The sequence below is a fragment of the Marmota monax genome, unplaced genomic scaffold, assembly GCF_021218885.2.
Source record: "Marmota monax isolate L192 unplaced genomic scaffold, Marmota_monax_Labrador192_F-V1.1 WCK01_AAM20220418_F8-fsc00045, whole genome shotgun sequence".
Classification (NCBI taxonomy): domain Eukaryota; kingdom Metazoa; phylum Chordata; class Mammalia; order Rodentia; family Sciuridae; genus Marmota; species Marmota monax.
In genome coordinates this window covers 13,466,137-13,490,543 of record NW_026692132.1, presented here as the reverse complement: position 1 = coordinate 13,490,543, position 24,407 = coordinate 13,466,137, and the positions used below count along the sequence as shown (strand labels likewise).

Genomic DNA, 24,407 nt, shown 5'->3' with positions numbered 1-24,407 from the left:
ATCTTCTAAGATCTTCTTCTACTTCTCTTTTTAGGGTTTTGTAGTTTTCATTATATAAATCTTTCACCTCTTTTGTTAGGTTGATTCCCAAGTATTTTTTTTTTTTTGAGGATATTGTGAATGGAGTGTTTTTCCTCATTTCCGTTTCAGAAGTTTTGTCGCTGATATACAGAAATGCCTTTGATTTCTGCGTGTTGATTTTATATCCTGCCACTTTGCTGAATTCATTTATTAGTTCTAGTAGTTTTTTTGTAGACCCTTTTGGGTCTTCTAGGTATAGAATCATGTCATCTGCAAATAGTGATAATTTAAGTTCTTCCTTTCCTATTTTTATGCCTTTAATTTCTTTCGTCTTTCTAATTGCTCTGGCCAGTGTTTCGAGAACTATATTGAATAGAAGTGGTGAGAGAGGGCATCCCTGTCTTGTTCCAGATTTTAGGGGGAATGCCTTCAATTTTTCTCCATTGAGAATGATGCTAGCCTGAGGCTTAGCATAGATAGCTTTTACAATGTCGAGGTAAGTTCCTGTTATCCCTAGTTTTTCTAATGTTTTGAACATAAAGGGATGCTGTACTTTGTCGAATGCTTTTTCTGCGTCTATTGAGATGATCATATGGTTCTTATTTTTAAGTCTATTGATGTGGTGAATAACATTTATTGATTTCCGTATATTGAACCATCCTTGCATCCCAGGGATGAATCCTACTTGATCATGGTGCACAATTTTTTTGATGTGCCTTTGTATCTGATTCGCCAGAATTTTATTGAGGATTTTTGCATCTATGTTCATCAGAGATATTGGTCTGTAGTTTTCTTTCTTTGAGGTGTCTTTGTCTGGTTTCGGAATCAGAGTGATGTTGGCCTCATAGAATGAATTTGGCAGAGCTCCTTCTTTTTCTATTTCCTGAAATAACTTGAAAAGTATTGGTATTAATTCTTCCTTAAAGGTTTTGTAAAACTCCGCTGTATACCCATCCGGTCCTGGGCTTTTCTTGGTTGGAAGTCTTTTGATTGCTTCTTCTATTTCATCTATTGTTATCGGTCTGTTTAAGTTGTGAGTATCCTCCTGACTCAGTCTGGGCAAATCATATGACTTAAGGAATTTATCAATGTCTTCACTATCTTCTATTTTATTGGAATATAGGTTTTCAAAATAATTTCTAGACACCAAGCACGGAGCGGCTGAGTTCCGTCTCCCGGAACCGTCCCGGAACCGCCCTGGCTCAGGGCTGCGGAGCCCGCGGAGGCTGCTTCTTGGACCCTGCTACTATCAGAGCATACACCAAGCACTAAGAAGCCGAATTCCGGCTCCCGGAACTGAGCCCGCGGGGGCTGCTTCTTGGAGCTTACACTTATAGGAGCTTACACCGAGCACGGAGCGGCCGAGTTCCGGCTCCCGGAACTTCCCTGGACCGGGGCTAGGAGCCCGCGGAAACTGCGTCTCGGTCCGGGTCCTGCTGAGGGCCGGTCAGGACTCACCCGTTGCTTGGGTTGCCCGGCAAGGGGAACGAAATGCTGCCATTCGCATAGGACACCAACATGGCAGAGATCTGATGTCAGCAGAAAGCGGTGGAGGAGAGATCTTCATCAATACCAGCGGTGACATAAGCAGTTGGTCTCCTGGTAAGGGGGGTGAGGCTCAGTCACCCGAGTCTCCTCAATTTGTCCTCGAGCCAGAGGGAAGGAGCCGGGCCGCCGCCAGCCCCCGGAGCAGGTCCAGCGGCTCGCCAGCGTGGTGACCGCGTGACCCCAATTGGAGAGGGGGCGGAGCAGAGCCGCCACCCACACCCGCCAGGTGGGCAGACCCACGACCCAGTAGTACATGGGCATGGTAGGAGGGGCAGGGCAGAGCCGCCGTTCGCGCTTGCAAGGTAAACAGACCTGTGACAGCCTGGCGGGTCAGGCCCAGTGGCCTGCCAGTGTGGTACACACGTCACCCCAACTTGAGTAGGGGCAGAGCAGATCCTTCTCCCACGCCCGGATCAGGCCCTGCCGGTGTGGTGGTCACGTGACCCCAATTGGAGTGGGGGCGGAGCGGAACCGCCACCCGTGCCCGCAGGGTGAGCAGACCAGTGATCAACCTGCAGATCAGGCCCAGGGGTCCGCAGGTGTGGTAGGAGGGGCAGGGCAGATCCGCCGCCCGCGCCTTCAAGGTAGGCAGACCTACAACAGACCGGCGGATCAGGCCCAGGAGCCTGCCGGCGTGGTACAAACACCACCCTAATTGGAGTAGTGACAGAGCAGAGTCGCCTCCCTTGCCAGGAACAGACCCAGCGTCCTGCAGGCGGGGTAGTCACGACACCCCAATTGGAGTAGGGGCAGAGCAGAGCCTCCACCCGTGCCCGAAAGGTGGGCAGATCTGCGACTGTCCAGCGGGACAGGCCCAGTGGCCTGCTGGTACGACAGACACGTCACCCCATTTGGAGTAGGGGCAGAGTAGAGCTGCCGCCCGCGCCTGCAGGGTAGACAAACCTGCAACCGACCGGCGGATCAGGCCCGGTGGCCTGCCGGCGTGGTACACTCGTCACCCCAATTGGAATAGGGGCAGAACAGAGCCGCCACCAGCTCCCAGAACAGGCCCAGTGACCTGCCGGCGTGGTAGCCACGACACCCCAATTGGAATAAGGAGAGAGCAGAGCCGCCGCCCGCACCTGCAGCAAAGATACGCAAGCAGTATGAAAAGACAAGGAAAGAAAGGACCACAAGCAATGCAGGTCAACGCAACTTTAGAAGAGGTAACAGCTGCAGCAGATGGAATGTCAGATAAAGAATTCAGGATATACATGCTTCAGATGATCTGGAGTATCAAGGAAGACATTAAACAGCAAAATCAGACAATGAAAGATCACTTCGACAACGAATTACGCAAACAAATCCAGGAAGCAAAGGATCAACTATACAGGGAGATAGAGGTTATAAAAAACAAGCAATCAGAAATCCTAGAAATGCAGGAAGCAATAAACCAACTTAAAAACTCAATGGAGAATACTACCAACAGAGTAGAACACTTAGAAGATAGAACATCAGACAATGAAGACAAAGTATTTCAACTGGAAAAGAACATAGACAGCTCAGCAAGACTGTTAAGAAACCATGAGCAGAACATCCAAGAAATATGGGATAACATTAAGAGACCAAACTTAAGAGTCATTGGGATACAGGAAGGTACAGAGCTCCAAACCAAAGGAATGAGCAGTCTATTCAATGAAATAATACAAGAAAACTTCCCAGACTTGAAGAATGAGACAGAATCCCAAATCCTAGAAGCCTACAGGACGCCGAATGTGCAAAATCATAAGAGATCCACACCTAGACACATTATAATGAAGATGCCCAACATACAGAATAAGGAGAGAATTTTAAAAGCTACAAGAGAAAGGAAGCAGATTACATTTAGGGGTAAGCCAATCAGGATAACAGCTGATCTTTCAACACAGACTCTGAAAGCTAGAAGATCCTGGAATAACATATTTCAAACACTGAAAGAAAATGGGTTCCAACCAAGAATTGTGTATCCAGCGAAATTAAGCTTCAGGATGGAGAATGAAATTAAAACCTTCCACGATAAACAAAAGTTTAAAGAATTCGCAGCTAGAAAACCATCTCTTCAAAACATCCTCGCCAAAGCATTACAGGAAGAGGAAATGGAAAATAACAATGAAAACCAACAGTGGGAGGTAGGACAGTAAAGGAGGGGGGGAAATAATCAAAGAGGAAAACAAACAATGTTTAGTAACAGAAATAAACAAATATGGCTGGAAGAACAACCCATATCTCAATAATAACCCTAAATGTTAATGGCTTAAACTCACCAATTAAGAGACACAGGCTAGTAGAATGGATCACAAAACAAGACCCAACAATATGCTGCCTACAGGAGACGCATTTGATAGGAAAAGACATACATAGGCTGAAGGTGAAAGGTTGGGAAAAATCATATCACTCATATGGACTTCGGAAACAAGCAGGCGTGTCCATACTCATATCAAATAAAATAGATTTCAAGCCAAAGTTAATCAAAAGAGATAAAGAGGGACACTACATACTGCTTAAGGGAACCATACACCAACAAGACATAACAATCATAAATATTTATGCCCCAAACAATGGTGCAGCTATGTTTGTCAAACAAACTCTTCTCAAGTTCAAGAGTCTAATAGACCACCACACCATAATCATGGGAGACTTCAACACACCTCTCTCGCCACTGGACAGATCTTCCAAACAAAAGTTGAATAAGGAAACTATAGAACTCAATAACACTATTAATAACCTAGACCTAATTGACATATATAGAGTATACCACCCAACATCAAGCAGTTACACTTTTTACTCAGCAGCACATGGATCCTTCTCAAAAATAGATCATATATTATGTCACAGGGAAACTCTTAGACAATATAAAGGAGTAGAGATAATACCATGCATCTTATCTGATCATAATGGAATGAAACTGAAAATCAACGATAAAAGAAGGAAGGAAAAAGCATACATCAATTGGAGAATGAACAATAGGTTACTGAATGATCAATGGGTTATAGAAGACATCAAGGAGGAAATTAAAAAATTCTTAGAGATAAATGAAAACACAGACACAACATATCGGAATCTATGGGACACATTGAAAGCAGTTCTAAGAGGAAAATTCATTGCTTGGAGTTCATTCCTTAAAAAAAGGAAAAACCAACAAATAAATGATCTCATACTTCATCTCAAAATCCTTGAAAAAGAAGAGCAAAACAACAGCAAAAGAAGTAGAAGGCAAGAAATAATTAAAATCAGAGCCGAAATTAATGAAATCGAAACAAAAGAAACAATTGAAAAAATTGACAAAACTAAAAGTTGGTTCTTTGAAAAAATAAACAAAATCGACAGACCCTTAGCGATGCTAGCGAAGAGAAGAAGAGAGAGAACTCAAATTACTAGCATACGGGATGAAAAAGGCAATATCACAACAGACACTTCAGAAATACAGAAGATAATCAAAAACTATTTTGAATCCTTATACTCCAATAAATTAGAAGATAGTGAAGGCATAGATAAATTTCTTAAGTCATATGATCTGCCCAGATTGAGTCAGGAGGATATAGAAAACCTAAACAGACCAATATCAATTGAGGAAATAGAAGAAACCATAAAAAGACTACCAACTAAGAAAAGCCCAGGTCCGGATGGGTATACAGCAGAATTTTACAAAACCTTTAAAGAAGAACTAATACCAATACTTTTCAAGCTACTTCAGGAAATAGAAAAGGAGGGAGAACTTCCAAATTCATTCTATGAGGCCAACATCACCCTGATACCTAAACCAGACAAAGACACTTCAAAGAAAGAAAACTACAGACCAATATCTCTAATGAACCTAGATGCAAAAATCCTCAATAAAATTCTGGCGAATCGGATACAAAGACATATCAAAAAAATTGTACACCATGATCAAGTAGGATTCATCCCTGGGATGCAAGGCTGGTTCAATATACGGAAATCAATAAATGTTATTCACCACATCAATAGACTTAAAAATAAGAACCATATGATCATCTCGATAGATGCAGAAAAAGCATTCGACAAAGTACAGCATCCCTTTATGTTCAAAACTCTAGAAAAACTAGGGATAACAGGAACATACCTCAATATTGTAAAAGCAATCTATGCTAAGCCTCAGGCTAGCATCATTCTGAATGGAGAAAAACTGAAGGCATTCCCTCTAAAATCTGGAACAAGACAGGGATGCCCTCTCTCTCCACTTCTGTTCAACATAGTTCTCGAAACACTGGCCAGAGCAATTAGACAGACGAAAGAAATTAAAGGCATAAAAATAGGAAAAGAAGAAATTAAATTATCACTATTTGCAGATGATATGATTCTATATCTAGCAGACCCAAAAGGCTCTACAAAGAAACTATTAGAGCTAATAAATGAATTCAGCAAAGTGGCAGGATTTAAAATCAACATGCATAAATCAAAGGCATTCCTGTATATCAGCGACAAATCCTCTAAAATGGAAATGAGGACAACCACTCCATTCAAAATATCTTCAAAAAAAATAAAATACTTGGGAATCAACCTAACAAAAGAGGTGAAAGACTTATACAATGAAAACTACAGAACCCTAAAGAGAGAAATAGAAGAAGATCTTAGAAGATGGAAAAATATACCCTGTTCATGGATAGGCAGAACTAACATCATCAAAATGGCGATATTACCAAAAGTTCTCTATAGGTTTAATGCAATGCCAATCAAAATCCCAATGGCATTTCTTGTAGAAATAGAGAAAGCAATCATGAAATTCATATGGAAAAATAAAAGACCCAGAATAGCAAAAACAATGCTAAGCAAGAAGTGTGAATCAGGCGGTATAGCGATACCAGACTTCAAACTATACTACAGAGCAATAGTAACAAAAACAGCATGGTACTGGTACCAAAACAGGCGGGTGGACCAATGGTACAGAATAGAGGACACAGAAACCAATCCACAAAACTACAACTATCTTATATTTGATAAAGGGGCTAAAAGCATGCAATGGAGGAAGGATAGCATCTTCAACAAATGGTGCTGGGAAAACTGGAAATCCATATGCAACAAAATGAAACTGAATCCCTTTCTCTCGCCATGCACAAAAGTGAATTCAAAATGGATCAAGGAGCTTGATATCAAATCAGAGACACGCCGTCTGATAGAAGAAAAAGTTGGCTACGATCTACATTCGGTGGGGTCGGGCTCCAAATTCCTCAATAGGACACCCATAGCACAAAAGTTAATAACTAGAATCAACAAATGGGACTTACTCAAGCTAAAAAGTTTTTTCTCAGCAAAAGAAACAATAAGAGAGGTAAATAGGGAGCCTACACCCTGGGAACAAATCTTTACTCCTCACACTTCAGATAGAGCCCTAATATCCAGAGTATACAAAGAACTCAAAAAATTAGACAATAAGAGAACAAACAACCCAATCAACAAATGGGCCAAGGACCTGAACAGACACTTCTCAGAGGAGGACATACAGTCAATCAACAAGTACATGAAAAAATGCTCACCATCTCTAGCAGTCAGAGAAATGCAAATCAAAACCACCCTAAGATACCATCTCACTCCAGTAAGATTGGCAGCCATTAGGAAGTCAAACAACAACAAGTGCTGGCGAGGATGTGGGGAAAAGGGTACACTTGTACATTGCTGGTGGGACTGCAGATTGGTGCAGCCAATTTGGAAAGCAGTATGGAGATTTCTTGGAAAGCTGGGAATGGAGCCACCATTTGACCCAGCTATTCCCCTTCTTGGTCTATTCCCTAACGACCTAAAAAGAGCATGCTACAGGGACACTGCTACATCGATGTTCATAGCAGCACAGTTCACAATAGCAAGACTGTGGAACCAACCTAGATGCCCTTCAATAGACGAATGGATAAAAAAAATGTGGCATTTATACACAATGGAGTATTACTCTGCATTAAAAAATGACAAAATCATAGAATTTACAGGGAAATGGATGGCATTAGAGCAGATTATGCTAAGTGAAGCTAGCCAATCCCTAAAAAACAAATGCCAAATGTCTTCTTTGATATAAGGAAAGTAACTAAGAACAGAGTAGGGACGAAGAACAGGAGAAGAAGATTAACATTTAACAGGGATGAGAGGTGGGAGGGAAAGGGAGAGAGAAGGGAAATTGCACGGTAATGGAAGGAGACCCTCAGGGTTATACAGTGGAGGGGGTAGAGAGAGAGGAGGGGAGGGGAGGGGAGAGGTGGGGAGGGGGGAGGGTGGATGATGGGAAAGGCAGCGGAGCACAACAGACACTAGTATGGCAATTTGTAAATCAATGGATGTGTAACTGATGTGAATCTGCAATCTGTGTATGGGGTGAAGGTGGGAGTTCATAACCCACTTGAATCAAAGTGTGGAATATGATATGTCAAGAAATTTGTAATGTTTTGAACAACCCACAATAAAAAATTAAAAAGAAAAAAATAAAAATAAAAAAATAAATTCTAAATCTCTCAGTATGTCATTTTATAATCTGCCAACTGCAGAGATACAATACTCAAGTCATTTATAAAAATTTTTAAATTTGTTTTAATTAATTATACATGACAGTAGAATGTATTTATGCACTTTAATATATCATACGTAGATGGGATTTAAATTTTCATTTTTCTGAGTGTACATGTTGCAGAATCATATTGGTCATGTAGACGTTATATATACATACAGTAATAATGTCTGTTTCATTTTCCTATATTTCCTATCTCCACATCCCCTCCCCTCCCCTCCCATCACTTCCCTCTACCTAATCTAAGGTAACGCTATTCTTCCCTAGTGCCCTGTCCCCTGACTTATTGTGAATTAGCATCTGCATATTAGAGAAAACATAAAAAAAAAAAAAAAAAAAAATAATTTCTAATTTTCTTCTGTATTTCTGTAGTGTCTGTTGTGATATTGCCTTTTTCATCCCGTATGTTAGTGATTTGAGTTCTCTCTCTTCTTCTCTTCGTTAGCATGGCTAAGGGTCTGTCGATCTTATTTATTTTTTCAAAGAACCAACTTTTAGTTTTGTTAATTTTTTCAATAGTTTCTTTTGTTTCAATTTCATTGATTTCCGCTCTGATTTTAATTATTTCTTGCCTTCTGCTACATTTGCTGTTGTTTTGCTCTTCCTTTTCTAGGGCTTTGAGATGAAGTGTGAGCTCATTTATTTGTTGGTTTTTCCTTTTTTTGAGGAATGACCTCCAAGCGATGAATTTCCCTCTTAAAACTGCTTTCATTGTGTCCCATAGATTCCGATATGTTGTGTCTGTATTTTCATTTATCTCTAACAATTTTTTGATTTCTTCCTTTATGTCTTCTGTAACCCATTGATCATTCAGTAACATATTGTTCATTTTCCATGTGATGTAGGATTTTTCCTTCCGTCTTTTATCATTGATTTCCAGTTTCATTCCATTATGATCAGATAAAATGCATGGTATTATCTCCACCCCTGTATATTTACTGAGGGTTGCCCTATGGCATAATATATGGTCTATTTTTGAGGAGGATCCATGTGCTGCTGAGAAAAAAGTATATCCACTTGATGATGGTTGATATATTCTATATATGTCAGTTAAGTCTAGGTTGTTGATTATGATATTGAGTTCTATAGTTTCTTTATTCAGCTTTTGTTTGGAGGATCTGTCCAATTGTGAGAGAGGTGTGTTGAAGTCACCCATAATTATTGTGTTGTGGTCTATTTGATTCTTGAACTTGAGGAGAATTTGTTTTATGAACGTCGCAGCACCATTATTTGGTGCATAAATATTGATAATTGTTATGTCTTGTTGGTGAATGGTTCCTTTTAACAGTATATAATGTCCTTCCTTATCCCTTTTGATTAATTTAGTCTTGAAGTCAATTTTATTCGATATGAGGATGGCCACCCCTGCTTGCTTACGAGGACCGTGTGCATGGTATATTTTTTCCCAACCTTTCACCTTCAGCCTGTGTATGTCTTTTCCAATCAGATGTGTCTCCTGGAGGCAGCATATTGTTGGATTTGTTTTTTTAATCCATGTTACCAGCCTATGTCGCTTTATTGGAGAGTTTAAGCCATTAATGTTTAGAGTTACTATTGATATATGGTTTGTACTTCCAGCCATGTTTGATTATTTATCTTCTTCTTCTTTTTTTTTTTTTTAATTTAGTTTGTTTCTCCATGGTTAGCTTTCCCCCCACCCTCTGTCTTTATAGAGGCACTTCCCACTGATGGTTTTGGTTATTGTTTTTCATTTCTTCCTCGTGTAGTGTTTTGCTCAAGATGCTTTGCAATGCTGGTTTTCTGGCTGCAAATTCTTTTAGCTTTTGTTTGTCATGAAAGATTTTTATTTCGTTATCGTACCTGAAGCTTAATTTTGCTGGATACAGAATTCTTGGTTGGCATCCATTGTCTTTCAGTGTTTGAAATACGTTGTTCCAGGATCTTCTTGCTTTCAGCGTCTGTGATGAAAAATCCGTTGTTAACCTTATTGGTTTACCCCTGAATGTAATCTGCCTCCTTTCTCTTGTAGCTTTTAGTATTTTCTCTTTGTTCTGTATATTGGATATCTTCATAACAATGTGTCTTGGCGTTGGTCTACTGTGATTTTGTGTGCTCCGTGTCCTGTATGCATCTACAATTTGTATATCCGTTTCCTTTTTTATTTCTGGAAAGTTTTCTGTAATTATTTCTTTCAGCAGGTTACTCATTCCCTTGGTTTGAATCTCTGTACCTTCTTCTATCCCGATGACTCATAGGTTTGGTTTCTTTATGTTATCCCATATCTCTTGGATGTTTTTCTCTTGGTTTTTAACCAGCCTTTCTGAGTTGGCTAGGCTCTTCTCAAGATGATATATTTTGTCTTCATTATCTGACGTTCTGGCTTCTACTTGCTCCACTCTGTTAGTGATACTCTCAATTGAGTTTTTAATTTGGTTTATCGTTTCCTTCATTTCTAGAATTATTGTTTGGTTTTTTTTTATAATCTCAATCTCCTGATAAAGATGCTTAACTTCTTCTTTTAACTGTCTATGTAATTCATTTTCAAAGTGTTCTTTCACTGTTTGGATTTGCTGTCTCGTATCTTCTTTAAGGTTCCATTCCATCTGTCTAAGGTATTCCTTGAGTTCTTTATATGACCATTTTTCTGCTGACTCTAGGTCCTCCTGAATATTTAGGCTGTCCTTCATTGTTTGTACTCCTTTTCTTCCTTGCTTTTTTATGCTGCTCATGTTACTTCTTGTTCTGTTTGACTGCTGAGTTACTGTTTACTCTTATAGATTTATTTGATGCTTGAGAGGAAAGATATTAGAAGGGAAGGGAAGAAGTCACTAAAGAGAATGAGAGTAGGCAGGTAGAATTCAAGGAAGGGGGAATAAGAAGATTGAAAAGAAATGAAAAGACAAAAGAAACAAGAATAACAAAGATTAGATAATAAAGAAAGAAAGAGAAGATGAAAAAAAAATTTTAACAAAAATAATAGTGATAATAAAAAATGAAAATTAAAATTAAAAAAAAATAATAATAATAAAATAAAAAAATTAAAAAAAATAGAAACATTGAAAAAAAATAAAGAACAACAACAAATAAAAATTGAAAATGAAAGAAAAAGAAGAAAAAAAAGAAAAAAAAAGAAAAAGAAAAAAAAATGATAATAATAATAATAATAAATGCAGTCCTAAAGTTCTATTAACTTCTCTTCCAGTAGGTGGAGCTGTGCCCACTGGGCCAAGCTTCTCCTCTCAATAGGTGGGAACCATTCACTGTGCAGCAGCTCTTTCTCCTAGACTGGGCGGGTCTCCAATCCTGAGTGTCTAGGGCCTTGTCTTGTGTTTCCTCAAGCCAGGCCGTGCTCACCTGTGGCGCTCACCACAATACTGGCTACACGCCAGGTCTGCTGCTCCTGGGAGCCCTGTTTTCATGAACACCTGGGCTCACTCTCCCTGTTTGCCTCCCTCAGACCCTAAGTTTGTAGAGCTTGGGGCTGAGATCCCCCAGCGAATTTGCTTGCCCTCCTGTAGCCACGCCCCCGGTAGCTGGTGCAAGAGACCTCAGTTGTCAGCACTGGTGGGAGCGGTAGCCGGGAGTTCCGCACCGCGAGTCCCGCGCCACTCCTGATTCCCTCGGTCTGGTTATTGCGTTCACAGGAGAGCTGGGAGTGGCCCTTAAGGTTTCCCCGCTGTGTGGAGAGGGATGGCTAGGGGATTACACACCTGTCGCGCTGGTTTCAATGCAGTTATCTCCTCCGCCCGTGATGCCATTTCTCTGCCATGGTGATATCCCATGCAAATGGTGACCGTTTGTTCCCTTTGCCGGATGACCAATGCAACGGGTGGGTCCCGACTGTCTCTCCCAATCCCCGTTTCAGTCCTGTGGCCACTGCCTATGAAGGCTCGGTTGGCTTTTACCTCTGTAAGTTCCTAAGGGCCGGCCAATTATTTCAGCGGGATCGTTAGTGCTGAGTCACACGAAGCAGGCTAACCGGAGCTTAATTGCCTCCAATTCGGGCTCTGTGTGTGTGTTCTGAGGGGCCCAGCCTGTACACCCCAGATCCACGTCAGCTCAGCATTGCCTAGTGATCCTGAGCAAACAGCATTTAGACAGTTTACGGCTCCCTATGCCCGCGCAGTTGAAGATGTCAGAGACTTGATCTCTCTGCGCCTGCCACCATGTTACATCTCCTCAGTAATATTCATGTTGCCCTTACAGCTTCCTGGTATAAGCAAGTTCTTGGGATTATACAAACTGCTGCTTCTGTTTCCAGTCCAGATTTCTAGAAATGAAACTCTGGGCCGCGCTGACGAGCGTCCGCGCTTGTCTGCGACCGTAGCAGAGCCGCCCTGGCCTCCGCAGCTCTTCAGCCCGGTGCCAGGCCCCAGGGGCCCAAGCGGCTGCCGCCGCGGCTCTCCATCCCCCTCCTCCGGAGCACGGGTCCCCTGGCAGGGGGGTGCAGAACGACCCCAGAGCAGGCTCTGCCCGAAGGTGCAGCGGCGAACAGGCCACAGAGACGCTCGAGGCTGCAGTCCAGCCTTCGGAGGACAGGGCTCGGCACGCAGCCCAGCTCCAACCTCTAGGTGCGGCTGCCGGACAGTGTATACAGAGCCATCAAGACAGCAAGCAGAAAGCAAATGGCGGCTCCCGCGGAGTGGATTTTCGGCACAGAAACCACAGCCCCTCCAGCAATCCCAATCCACAAACTCTCCCTGTATAAAAAATATTCAAAAAAAAAAGAAAAAAAAAAGGCGGGGCGCACTGAGCTTTCTTTGCCTTGGGTACTTACAATCCACTGCTGATTACACATTCAGCTTCTCCGCCCGGAGCGAAGCGAAAGAGGAAGCAGATGGGAGCAAAGCACCCGCGGCTCTGAGCAGCCAAGCGTCTCTTTTTTGATTTCTTTGTTCTTCCTGCTCCTTGGCAAAGTGGTCCACTACAGATTAACGGTGAAAGGAGCTTTAACAGACTGTGCGAAATCTCTATTAAAGCCGCTGCTTTGAGCACCACGCTCAGAACTTCAGCAACCCCCGTACGCAGCGGCCATCTTCTCCTTCTTGGTTAACATAGCTATTTTTGCACACACAAAAAAAGAGTTATTGGTGAAGCCCCTCTATGAAGAAACTTCAAGTCTGAGTAGAAATCCAAAGGATCATCAGTAATCTGAAGGATGATCATGAGGTAGCCATGTAAACAGGAAAGAGTATTTATTTATTCTTGTAATAATACAGTTGATACAAAGTACAAAAAGGAAAAACAGCATAACTGTGTTCTTTCTTTCTTTCTTTCTTTATTATGTGACTATACCCATTTTTTTTTTGGCTGTAAAATGAGGCTTTAATGGATTGACTTCAGTATGCTATATAGTAGGTGCATGGAAATTTGGGTCAATAAGCACAGATCTATTTGCTTTCAAACACCAAAATTTTAATTGATGATCCTCACCTGTGAGTAGAAGGTAGAATCATCCAGAAAGCTGGAAACAAAGCTACAACTCTTGCTCCATGCTATACTACTAAAACACATCTCTGAAAATTGGTTCTATTAAATGATATATTACAAAATTTCCCCCCAAATTAAATTAAAAACAACTGACTTATTTATTAGAATATTGTGGAATTACTTACATTTCACACTAATATAAAATAGATGTTGATCTCAAGTGACATGCATAAGACAGCACAAAAAATTTAACATTGGACCAAAATTAGAAATTTTTTCAGTCGTGTTTTCTAAACAGTCTGTTTTCTTGGTTCTGATGGAATATGGGAATAAATATACAAATACAAAAAAAAATAGATACAAATGGCAAGCAGAATATGTAAAGTTATTCAGACTCAGATGTAATCAAGGTAATGCAGATTAAAATTAGTTACCACTACACATCATTTAGAATAGTCTAAATCCAGAAAAATCAAAATATCAAATGCTGGCAAAGATGTGGAGCTATAGGAAATTTCACTGATTGCTGTTGTGAATGCAAAACAGGAAACACCCTCAGGAAAACAGTTTGGCAGTGCCTTAAAAAAAAACATACATGATATTACCATATGATCCAGCAATCATATTCCCTGGCATTAACCCAAATTAATGAAAAATATATCCACACAATAAACTTCACATGAATGTTTATCAGGTAAATAGCAGGTGAATGGATAAATAAACTGTGGTATATCCAGACATTGAGATACTATTATTTAGTGTTAAAACAACCAAAAAACCAAAATTTCAAGAAATAAAAAATATGCCAAAATTTTAAATGTGTATTACTAAGTGAAATAAGCAATAAGCCTATGTGAAAGGGCAACATACTATAAAATTTCAATAGCATGACATTTTGGAAAAGACAATAGGGGCATTGCAAAGATGTGATTTCTAGAGTCTGGGGAGGAAAGAGGATGAATAGGTATAATAGAGGATTTTTAAGAGAGCGAAGCTCTTCTTATAACACTACAGTGATGAATATTTGTCACTTTACATTTCTACAAACCCATAGCCAAATATAACACCAAGAATGAACCCCTATCTAAACTATGGCTTTTGGATGATAACGATGTGTCAATATAGGTTCACCAATTGTAAAAAAAATATATAGTACCTCTGTGGTGTGGGATGTTAATAATGGGGAGGTTGTGTATATACAGAAACTTCCTGAACTTTCTGCTCAATCTTACTGTGAACCTAGAACTACTCTGAAAAAATAAAATTTATCAATTCAAAGGATTCAACTAATAAAAGGTGGCAATAAATGAAATATCCTAGTTTAGGAAGCATGATTGAAGTAAATTTGAAAAGGCAAACAGAAAACCTGAGTTCCTATCTTAGTGTTTTTATGTCAAATTATACTTTGGACTTCTTTACAATCATGAAATTGCTCATTACAGTCTTTATTTTCACTCTAAAATCAGGGAGGGTTAATGAGTACAGAGCTCTATGTTCATTCATCATATGCAATCAAGCAATCATTTCTCATTTACTTAGTATCAAACAGCTATAAAACATGTTTGTGATCATGGAAAAATACTTTCACAAATTGTTTTATTTTTTTCTGATTCTATACCTTGACCTCATAATCAATAATTTTTTATTTTTTTTAAGTTGTTGATAGTCCTTTTTTTAAAAAATATTTATATGTGGTGCTGAGAATCAAACCCAGTTCCTCACACATGCCAGACAAGTGTGCTACTGCTGAGCCCCAGCCCTAGCCCACAATTAATGATTCTTATGATTTCAGTCACCATACTGCTAAATACTACTACTTCTGTCTCCTGTCTCTTCCCTTAAGAGTTTATTGTTACTGTGTATTATTTTGAGGAAGAGTTTTAGTTCATTCCTATAATTTATTTGGCTTTCTTGCTTGTATTTAATAATATTTGTTTGAAATTCCTGTTGAATCGTCTCTTTCAGATGTCTAAACCAAATTGCTTCTTTCCCATCAAACATTACATTAACTTTTTTTTTTTTTTTTAATTTTTTATTGTGGGTTGTTCAAAACATTACAAATTTCTTGACATATCATATTCCACACTTTGATTCTAGTGGGTTATGAACTCCCACCTTCACCCCATACACAAAAATATGGAACGCTTCACGAATTTGCGTGTCATCCTTGCGCAGGGGCCATGCTAATCTTCTCTGTATCATTCCAATTTTAGTATATGTGCTGCCGAAGCGAGCACTACATTAACTTTTAATAAACTACTTTAGATACTCTTTCATCTCATCATAATTATATAATAGCATTTCCCATTATGCATTATAATTTAATCTATGTCTCTCTTTTGTAATGTAGCTTTGAAAAGCACATAGTATAACTCATTTCCTATATCCCTTGGTTCTAGCATAATGCACAACATATATAAATTCTTAGAGATGTGTTTAGTTAATAGTCAATATTATTTCTTTAAAAATAGCTTTTTAACATGAATTTAGGTTATTGATATGCATTGAAATGATTAAAGCTAAGTGTAGAATTGTAACATAAGAACCTGAAGACCTCAGTGTAAATTTAATTTTGATTTTCAGTAGTCTTAAAAGCTGTGACTTTCAAATTAACAAAAAAAAAAAAACAAGAAAATTGATTTCTTTCTATTGTAATTGTTTTTAATATTAAAAGCATTATCCTGATCATCATTAGTAGTATAAAACTCAAAGTGCATCAGTTAACTGTAAATCACAGAGTAGGGGAGGAATACTGACATAGAAGTATTTTCACACCTTACAGAAAAGGCATAAAAATATTTTTTCAGTGGCTGCAAAGTGATGGGAATTGTGTATATTAGAGTATGCCCAGATATATTTAGGGAATTCCATGGCACAGAGGACTTGTGTCTCTCTCTTTCTCTATGATTTTTAGAAGAGTAAGTCATAAAGAATAAACTGTGACATGAGTTGGTCACATTTGAATGAAAATGGTAGCAGAGCAGATGCTAGTAGAGCAAAGGTCAACAATCCTTGAATTCTGCTTAAGTTCTCACAAACCCCCAAAAACATTTAGTCTGGTTCTACATGTTCCAATGGAGGGTAGTGTCGCTGCTATGTGTTAGCATGTTTTAATGCTTATTCTGTAAGACAGACAAGTTAACAACTTGTTAGGAGGTTAGCAAGAACCTGAAGACCATCAGACAAAGTTAGTATGGGGCTCGCTTCAACAAAAGAAAACTGCTGAATTCATAGGTATCATCCCTGTTCAGGGTCTCTGCACTGTGATGAGTTTAGCAGTGTAGCAGAAAAATGATCACAGGCAAGATACTCTTGATCCAATAGAAAGATATTGTAATTGGATACTTTAATAAATACAGTGATGAGGAAAATGTTCACTCATAATTTGGGAGTCCAGGCATCCTTACAGAAAGGTTCATTCACAAGATAAAACTCTCTTTCTTTAAAAAGGACAATGATATTTATTTTATTTAATTTATTTATTTATTTATTTATTTATTTATTTATTTATTTATTTTTACAAAACATCCTCATAAATTTTTTTCTTCTTTCCTTGTGTTTCCTCTTGCTGTCCTTAATGCACTTTCCTGCCAGTAGATATCACTTGGATAATCTCTCTCCTTCAGGATGAGTAAACTCTAAAATACAGAATATCTAGACTATCATAATATCTTTCTAACCAGGAGAATTCTTGGCTTCTATGAGAAAGTCTACTGCCATCACCAAATACCAGCTCCTTATAAAAAAATGTATAAAGGAAAGAAAATTTTAATGAGTCAGTTTCTTCTCTCTTCTTCAAATTGTTGTCTACATCCATATACTGGCATAACCAAGAGAGGTCACTCAAATGTTATGAGAAAGTGGAAGAAGATCTTCCCCTTGGCAACTATCTGTCCATCTGGGTTTGAATGTACACCCAAAAATCTTGTTCGAAGAGTAAATGTGTCCTGGTTTGTCTCAACAGACAGCTAAATTCCTGGTTAATCCTTTCTTATAAGCACTTCTTTCTTTTAAATATTCCTTACTCTCCCCTTACTATTTTGGTCCTAAATGTTTTTAAAAAGTAAAACATGTATAGGACTTTTTAAAAGTTACCCCAAAGTGACAATAAAGCACATAATCTTTTGTCAGACTTTTCTTCTTGGAAACTGTATTTCTCAAAAGCAAACTGGTTTATTTTCTCCTCTCAATTACCTTGATAATTATAAATAGCACACTAGTATCACTATTACTTGCATTGATTCCAGCCATTATACATCGATTATTGCCTATCCGATACATAGCTTAAACCTCTAGCATTTATTTCTAGTACCTTTCTATGCCAGTATCCACCTACAACTATTGACCTCTTAATTTCTCCATAGCATCATTTGCTTATTCTTCACAGAAGAATGAAATAAGCCAGGTGCATGCCTATAATCCCAGCAGCTTGGGATTCTAAAGCAGGAGAATAGTGAGAGTTCAAAGCCAGCCTCAGCAATTTAGCAAGACACTTAATGACTCAGCAAGACCCCCTCTCTAAATAAAAATGTATAAAAGAGGTGGGGATGTGGCTCAGTGGTTAAGCACCCCTGGGTTCAATCCCCAGTACTCAAAATAAAAATTTGAAATAATGCTCTTGCCCATCACTACTTCTCCCTTCCACTTTCCAAATTGTGCAGCTGTATCTGTAATTTTATTTTATCAAGGATAAAGAATGCTCACACACTGGTAATATTCTTGTCTTCTGTGTGCTGTATTATGAGAGGGCAAAGACTAAAACAAGATTTATTTGATCATGTATTTATTTAAATTACTGAAGAACAAATAGTGTGCTAGTGTTCTCTGTTTTCTCTGTAGGTCTAATTTCTTTTCTCTTCTATCATTCTGTGTATAATGTTTATGGTTTTTCAGTAAACATTTTTATTCTAAACACCATCAATTATTATAGTCGTTACATATTTTAGCTTGCTTCGGAATGTGTTTTCTATAACAGTCTTGTATGTTATCCTTACACAACCTCCAGTGCACCTAATAGCTTTTCTTTCTTTTCTATTGAAAAAACAAAAATCCCATTTTTTATGTATCACCAATGATCTCAGTGTATACTCATACCATGAAAAAAACAGCTTATCACAATTATCACCATCTTTATTTTTACAAAGAGCTGGAGACTGACACTTTAAAAACAACTGGATAGGACTCTGTAGTGGAACATAAGGGTGCCACATTGCCTCCTGGGAAGCAATGTTCCCTTAATTGGGCTTCTATGATTGCAGCTTAAGAAGAAACCTCAGTCAAGTTGCAGTAAAGATTATGATTTCCATGGTTTCCATGTTCAGATGTTAGATAATCCGACCATCAAATTGCTACTTCTCATTATTCATTCAACAGTGTTTTACTAAATAAATGTATGTGAGATGATTGAAATAAACTGAGGAGTTTCACACATCAACCTGCCCTTCACAGCAGCTCAGACAGCTGTATTTGACCTTCAGGACCACTGAATTTGACCCCATATAATGAAGGTACTTAATATTAGATGCTACAATTTTCCAAATTTCATATTAAGCCAATGAGAGATTTCTTGTTTCTTCTTTTATTAACTGATGTGATCTCTGGGATCATTCTATTGTGTGGGCTTGATGTCTCAAAATCTTCCCTTATAGCTATTAGGGTGGAAGTTAGTTCCCCAGCAAACAATCTTTTAGGAAAATTTAGGTGCCAGGATGAACGTTGGGTACATCATTATTGAAAAAGAGTGGAAAACAAGCATCATTCTGATGACTAAAAATCTAAAAAAAAGCAAACAGATAATGGTAAAATACAATTTTCAAGTGTCAACAGAATGCTATATTCTATAGCCTTTATCAAATAAGAGCATAAGTCATAGAGTTCCACTATGGGACTCTATGTTTTATTTACTCTTTTGTCTAAAAATTAAATATTCTTTTATTCTCTCTATGTATCCTTTAGTGCATTAGTACAATTGACTACTTTCTTTTAGTTTGGGTTTCTATAAATTCAGAGACATTTCCATTGGGTCATATTGGTGCCGATTGAATAGCTATACTCTAAACCCTATTTGCTGAAATATAGGCAACTCAGCCAAGAAGTAGGTTAAATGACATGCAGGTGAGTTTCATTACTCCAGAGAGTCAAGTAACTGGATAAAATTCAGCCCTCAGATGCAATAGAGCATTATTTACTCTGAAATGTAAGCATGTAAACATGACAAAGTAGAGCTGTTAAAACAATGAAATATTATCCCTCTAAAGATGTAGAGCACAATTTAATATTTTGTACCACAGGGCTTAGTCTTAAGAGGATCTGATTTTGTCATATATATCTTTTAACTTCTCATGCTCTCTAGTGGTTCATGGCTTTAAGCAACCTCAATGTTGCTTTCTTTACTAGTACTGACACCTGTGATTAATGAAAGCTTATCACCTGAGAGAGTTTGGTCCCTCTTGGATTTCCTATAAAATTACAGACTTTATACATTACATATTTTAGCTGTGTATTATTTTAACAAAAGGATCCAACTAATGTAATATTTATATGAATGATAGAGCAAGACATCCATCCTGTAGCATGAAGTCTACTGAGAGATTGTACAGCAACACAAGGAATTCAGGAATATCTGGACATTGTCATATTTGAATTGCACACCTTTTGTCAGAGAGAGAGAGAGAGTTGGAGATTAAGAGATGAAAGAGCTAGAATGATAATGAATGAAAATGAGAGAGAGAGAGACAGAGTGAGATGCATTGAATGTCAAATAGAAAAGCCTAAAAAAAAGGGAAGATGGATGATTTTATATTTTATGAAGGAATTAGAAATTAGAAGTATCTTAAGTTTCAGTGGTTAGTTTCACTTGAATCTCTTATTCTATATGGACATACTTACTCCGAGAATTCAGTCACATCACTTTTTAGATTTCTTATTTAGTAATATGATATCACACAAAAAGATTTACTGTTTTCCTTCAAAAATCTAATGAGAGATTACTATAATATGCTCATATCTTGTCAAGTAGTAATTTTATTCTGTGGTATTAATTTTGAAGACATTACAAAAAGAAAGAGATAAATTTGACTATCATTCCCACTTTTTCATCAACCAAAGAAAAGTTTAGGTACTAAGTGTTTGGGCCTTATGTTATTACATAAATTAACAAAATAAGGAAAATCAAAAAATTTTCATGCAAAGTATTAATCTGAATGTAAAATCCATATACATTTCTGAGAGGAGTATACAAGTGCTATCTCAATTCATAGTTTTGATATCTTCAAAATATACCCTTAAATGTACTTTTTTTTAAATTTCAGAAATATCATGCAAAATTATAAGAGAGATTTTCAATCTCAGTCTGGATTCTTCTAAATATATAGCCTGAAGTAGAGGGCTTCATTTCTGTGACTTACTAGGCAGTGAAATCCCAGTGAGCAGAGGGATGGGAAAGAGAAGTGGGTTAGGAGGGAGAGTCAATATGAGGATATCTTTGACAGTTGGTATTGCTGGTGGCTTGATCATCTTAAGATGGTCCCAGAGAATCCACATAGACTACTGCTATGTTTACATAGGACTGACCATCATGGGATAAGAGAAGCAGAACAACTCATTCATAGTTTTCCATCCCTCACTGATTAAATTTTGCTCTGATGGTTATTAAGTCCTGGCTACTTGACAGTTATACATATTTGATCACTGAGCTGAGTCCCATGGGGTCATCCTTAGGGAATCCTCTGCAGATGGAGCAGGCATGAGCAGAGTGATGAAGTTATTTTCAAGTCATATCTCACACAGACCTAATGGCTACATGGCAGCTAAAACAATATTGGTAAGGTGTGGAAGGTCTTGACTGGTGCATGTGGCAGAATGATATATTCCAACCCTAGAATAGCTGAACTCATACCACCTTCATCACCTCATACTATAATGCAGAGTCTTTATAGTTATAAGAACAATAGAACCTCATTTATTTCCAAAGCAGAGAAGGATAGAGTTGGGGTAAAGCCCAATTACTTGTAGAAACTTGCCTCAGTCTTGGAAAGACTTAAGGGACAAGGATCAATGAAGTCTTCCCATCATTAGCAATACTTATTGCCTCTGAACTCCCACAGCTGTTCTAGATTCCCTTCATCCTCAGACTCTACTTTTTCTAGTCTATATCCTATACTGGTGGAGTGACTTCAGACTCTTAGTCTTAAAAAAAGCTATGACTATAGTAACCTTAGCTTAGTCAGGCCACATTTGCCACAGTTCCCATAGGAGGTTTAGTGGGCAATGCAGGGCAGTTCCATGAGTTGACCGAGGGAATCTCTGGGGTTCCCATCTCACTCCTATCTACCTTATCTATCTCCAGAAAAATAATGCTTATATTCATGAGCCTACTAAAATATAGTAATGAAATGATTATGTTTGTAGCTTTATGCTTAGAGGAATCTTTCTTATTACCCCTGGTGGAAATTCCACCCCCAAACCCACCCCAGTGACAGGGTATCTAATATAGTAGGGACTGAGGTTTTTGAGTATGGGGAAATACAATTCTCCAAGGATAAGACTGGAAATTAAGATAGGAAGGACAAATCCTCCTTGTATTCCTTGTCTCTGAGACAATATGCTATTGGGGTCATATGAATCAATGATTCAACAAACATACTAGACCTGAAATAAAGGTGTTTCAGTTCAGTTGAGTCTTTGTTCTGAGAGGGCATTTTTACTTAGGCTTTAGTAGGCCAATTCTTTATTAGCTTAGCTGTGTAGATGGGGAACCTACATTATCACTGCATTTTGTATTCATTTTCCATTAGTTGCAGCTTCTATGTAAAAAAAATTATCTTTATTGGCTGGAATATTGCATGAAATTGTATATCAGTACATTAGGAATTTTCTAAGCTCTTAAATGGTTGTGCAGGCAGGAAAGAAAAATCCTTATCCTGAATAGGTATTAAAGCTGCTAATAACTGCCACTGTAATGTACAAAGGTCCTATTAAACCAACCTGACCCAGTTCCTTCAAGGAATCATGCTATATCAAAGGCTCATAGTTTGTTTCTGTTGAAAAGTTGCATATTTAGCAGTGACACTAACTACATCATCTTTGTTGAGATGAAAACATTCTTTTGGGTCCATGCTATTTTGGTCACCAGTGACACTATTCATATAAACCTGGTCAAGGTGGGTGGCTGAGTAGAAGTATTGGTTGATACATTTGGGATGCCTCATGTTCATTCATTGTTAAAAGTATCCTCTGTGAGTTTTGGTGATCATCACCATGAAAAATAAAAATCTGTTTCATGGCCATACTCATGTCAATTAGCTCTTATTCTATAGATCATCTTGGCCCTGTTCCCCTACCATTTCCTTTCAGGTCTTCAAACTAGAAGAATATTGCTAAGCAATCCATGTTCACACCTACCTCAGCACTACCCTTTGTTTACCAAGCTTCTTTTGATAACTAACTCTGTTAAAATCTTCCAAAAAGCTATACCTCTAAGAAAGGTGATTAGTGATATAGGCATGCAATAATCAGGCTATTGTTTTCATTTTTTATAACTGATTTTCCTTTGTGTATGAGAGAATGAGCAATTTCTTCTTATCCATACCAAGGTTCATGACAGACACCCTCTAAACAAAGAGATATTAACAAGAGAAAGGCATAAAAATATATTCAATATAATTGTTACATAACATTGGTGCCTTCAATAATGCCTCAAAGAAACAGAAAACTGTGCCTTTTTATGCTTAGATTGAAGGAAGAGTGGATAGCAAAATAGCAGTAGGATTTAATGAAAGAGGAGTATAATCTAGTAGTTAAAAACTGAGGGGGAACTTACCAAAGTTGGCTTGAATAGATTCTTCTGCATGTCTCTAAGTCTTCAGAATTAGAGACATAAAGCTCCTCTGGGTTTCACATTTGTTTCCTTTGGATTAAGGGTCTAATGAACTACTTCTGAGGAAGGTCAGAGAGTTTTTTATGGCTTGCTGAAGGGGAGAATGGCAGGAGCAAGTGAAAGAGAGATTCCTGCTTCTGCTGTCTCCTCAGATGTCAAGTTTCTTCCTGAAACTTGTGATTTTGTTATTTGTTTTAGTTACACAGTAGATGATATGTGAGTGAAAAAATTCTAGTCTAAGATATGTTTGTTTCTTCATTTTTAAAACCAAGATTGTTTAAAGAATGTTCTAGAATTCAAAGCTGATATAAGTCACTGGTTCAAAAAAAATAAAATTAGCAATAATGATGAAAACAATCTTAGTCAACTCTAAAGTTCTGTTTTTAAAGATCTTTTACTTGGATTCATTTGATATACTCAACTAACAAAACCCCTAAATGATATTATTAGTGTTTTTATTTTACAGATGAGGTTTAGGAGGATACATAATCTTCTCCCTTTTACCATTATGTCCAATAGCAAAAATGAACCTTGTCTAGTATCAGATCCATTAGATATATAGACTTGAGTTTATGAATTTAGCTAATAGATAGTAATATAGAAACATAAGTATCAGCAAAATGGCACTGATTCAAAGTTCTATATAGTGGAAACTCAAAACAACCAAATAAATAAATAGTGTCATGTCAGTAGAGGTGGGTATGGAACAGAAAGATAAGACATGGGAAAGGACAGACAAAGTAGTAGAATTGAAATGATCAGAAAGTTCCCCCTGATGAACCAAAACTTGAACAAATGTTTGCTCATGTATTTTTAAAACATAAGGAATTAAAGGGTTCACCCTTCTTATATGTGATCTGTACCTCTCATTGCTTTAATAATAGATAATAATATAACATTTAATTTTCTATAAAATTTCAGTAAGATTTACCTAATGTACTAAAGTTAAAAAAGCAATGTATATAATCATACTAAAGTACATGTTCATTCTGTTATTGGTGGCTATAGGGTTTTATTAATCTCTTAGTGGTCATTTATTATAGGAAAAAGAAATATTGCAGGAAGCCAGTTTCCTGAGAATAAAAA

General features: G+C 37.9%; 1 protein-coding gene and 1 non-coding gene across 2 annotated transcripts in view; one reads left to right on the top strand and one right to left on the bottom strand.

The window, feature by feature from the left end:
- The window catches only part of Cntn5 (contactin 5), a 1,252,743-nt gene that overhangs the window by 427,372 nt on the left and 800,964 nt on the right, over nucleotides 1–24,407 (top strand). The gene's annotated exons all lie outside the window — the stretch shown is intronic.
- Nucleotides 15,575–15,681, bottom strand: LOC124108832 (U6 spliceosomal RNA). The gene has a single exon (XR_006856789.1). It is a non-coding gene; the product is annotated as a U6 spliceosomal RNA (small nuclear RNA).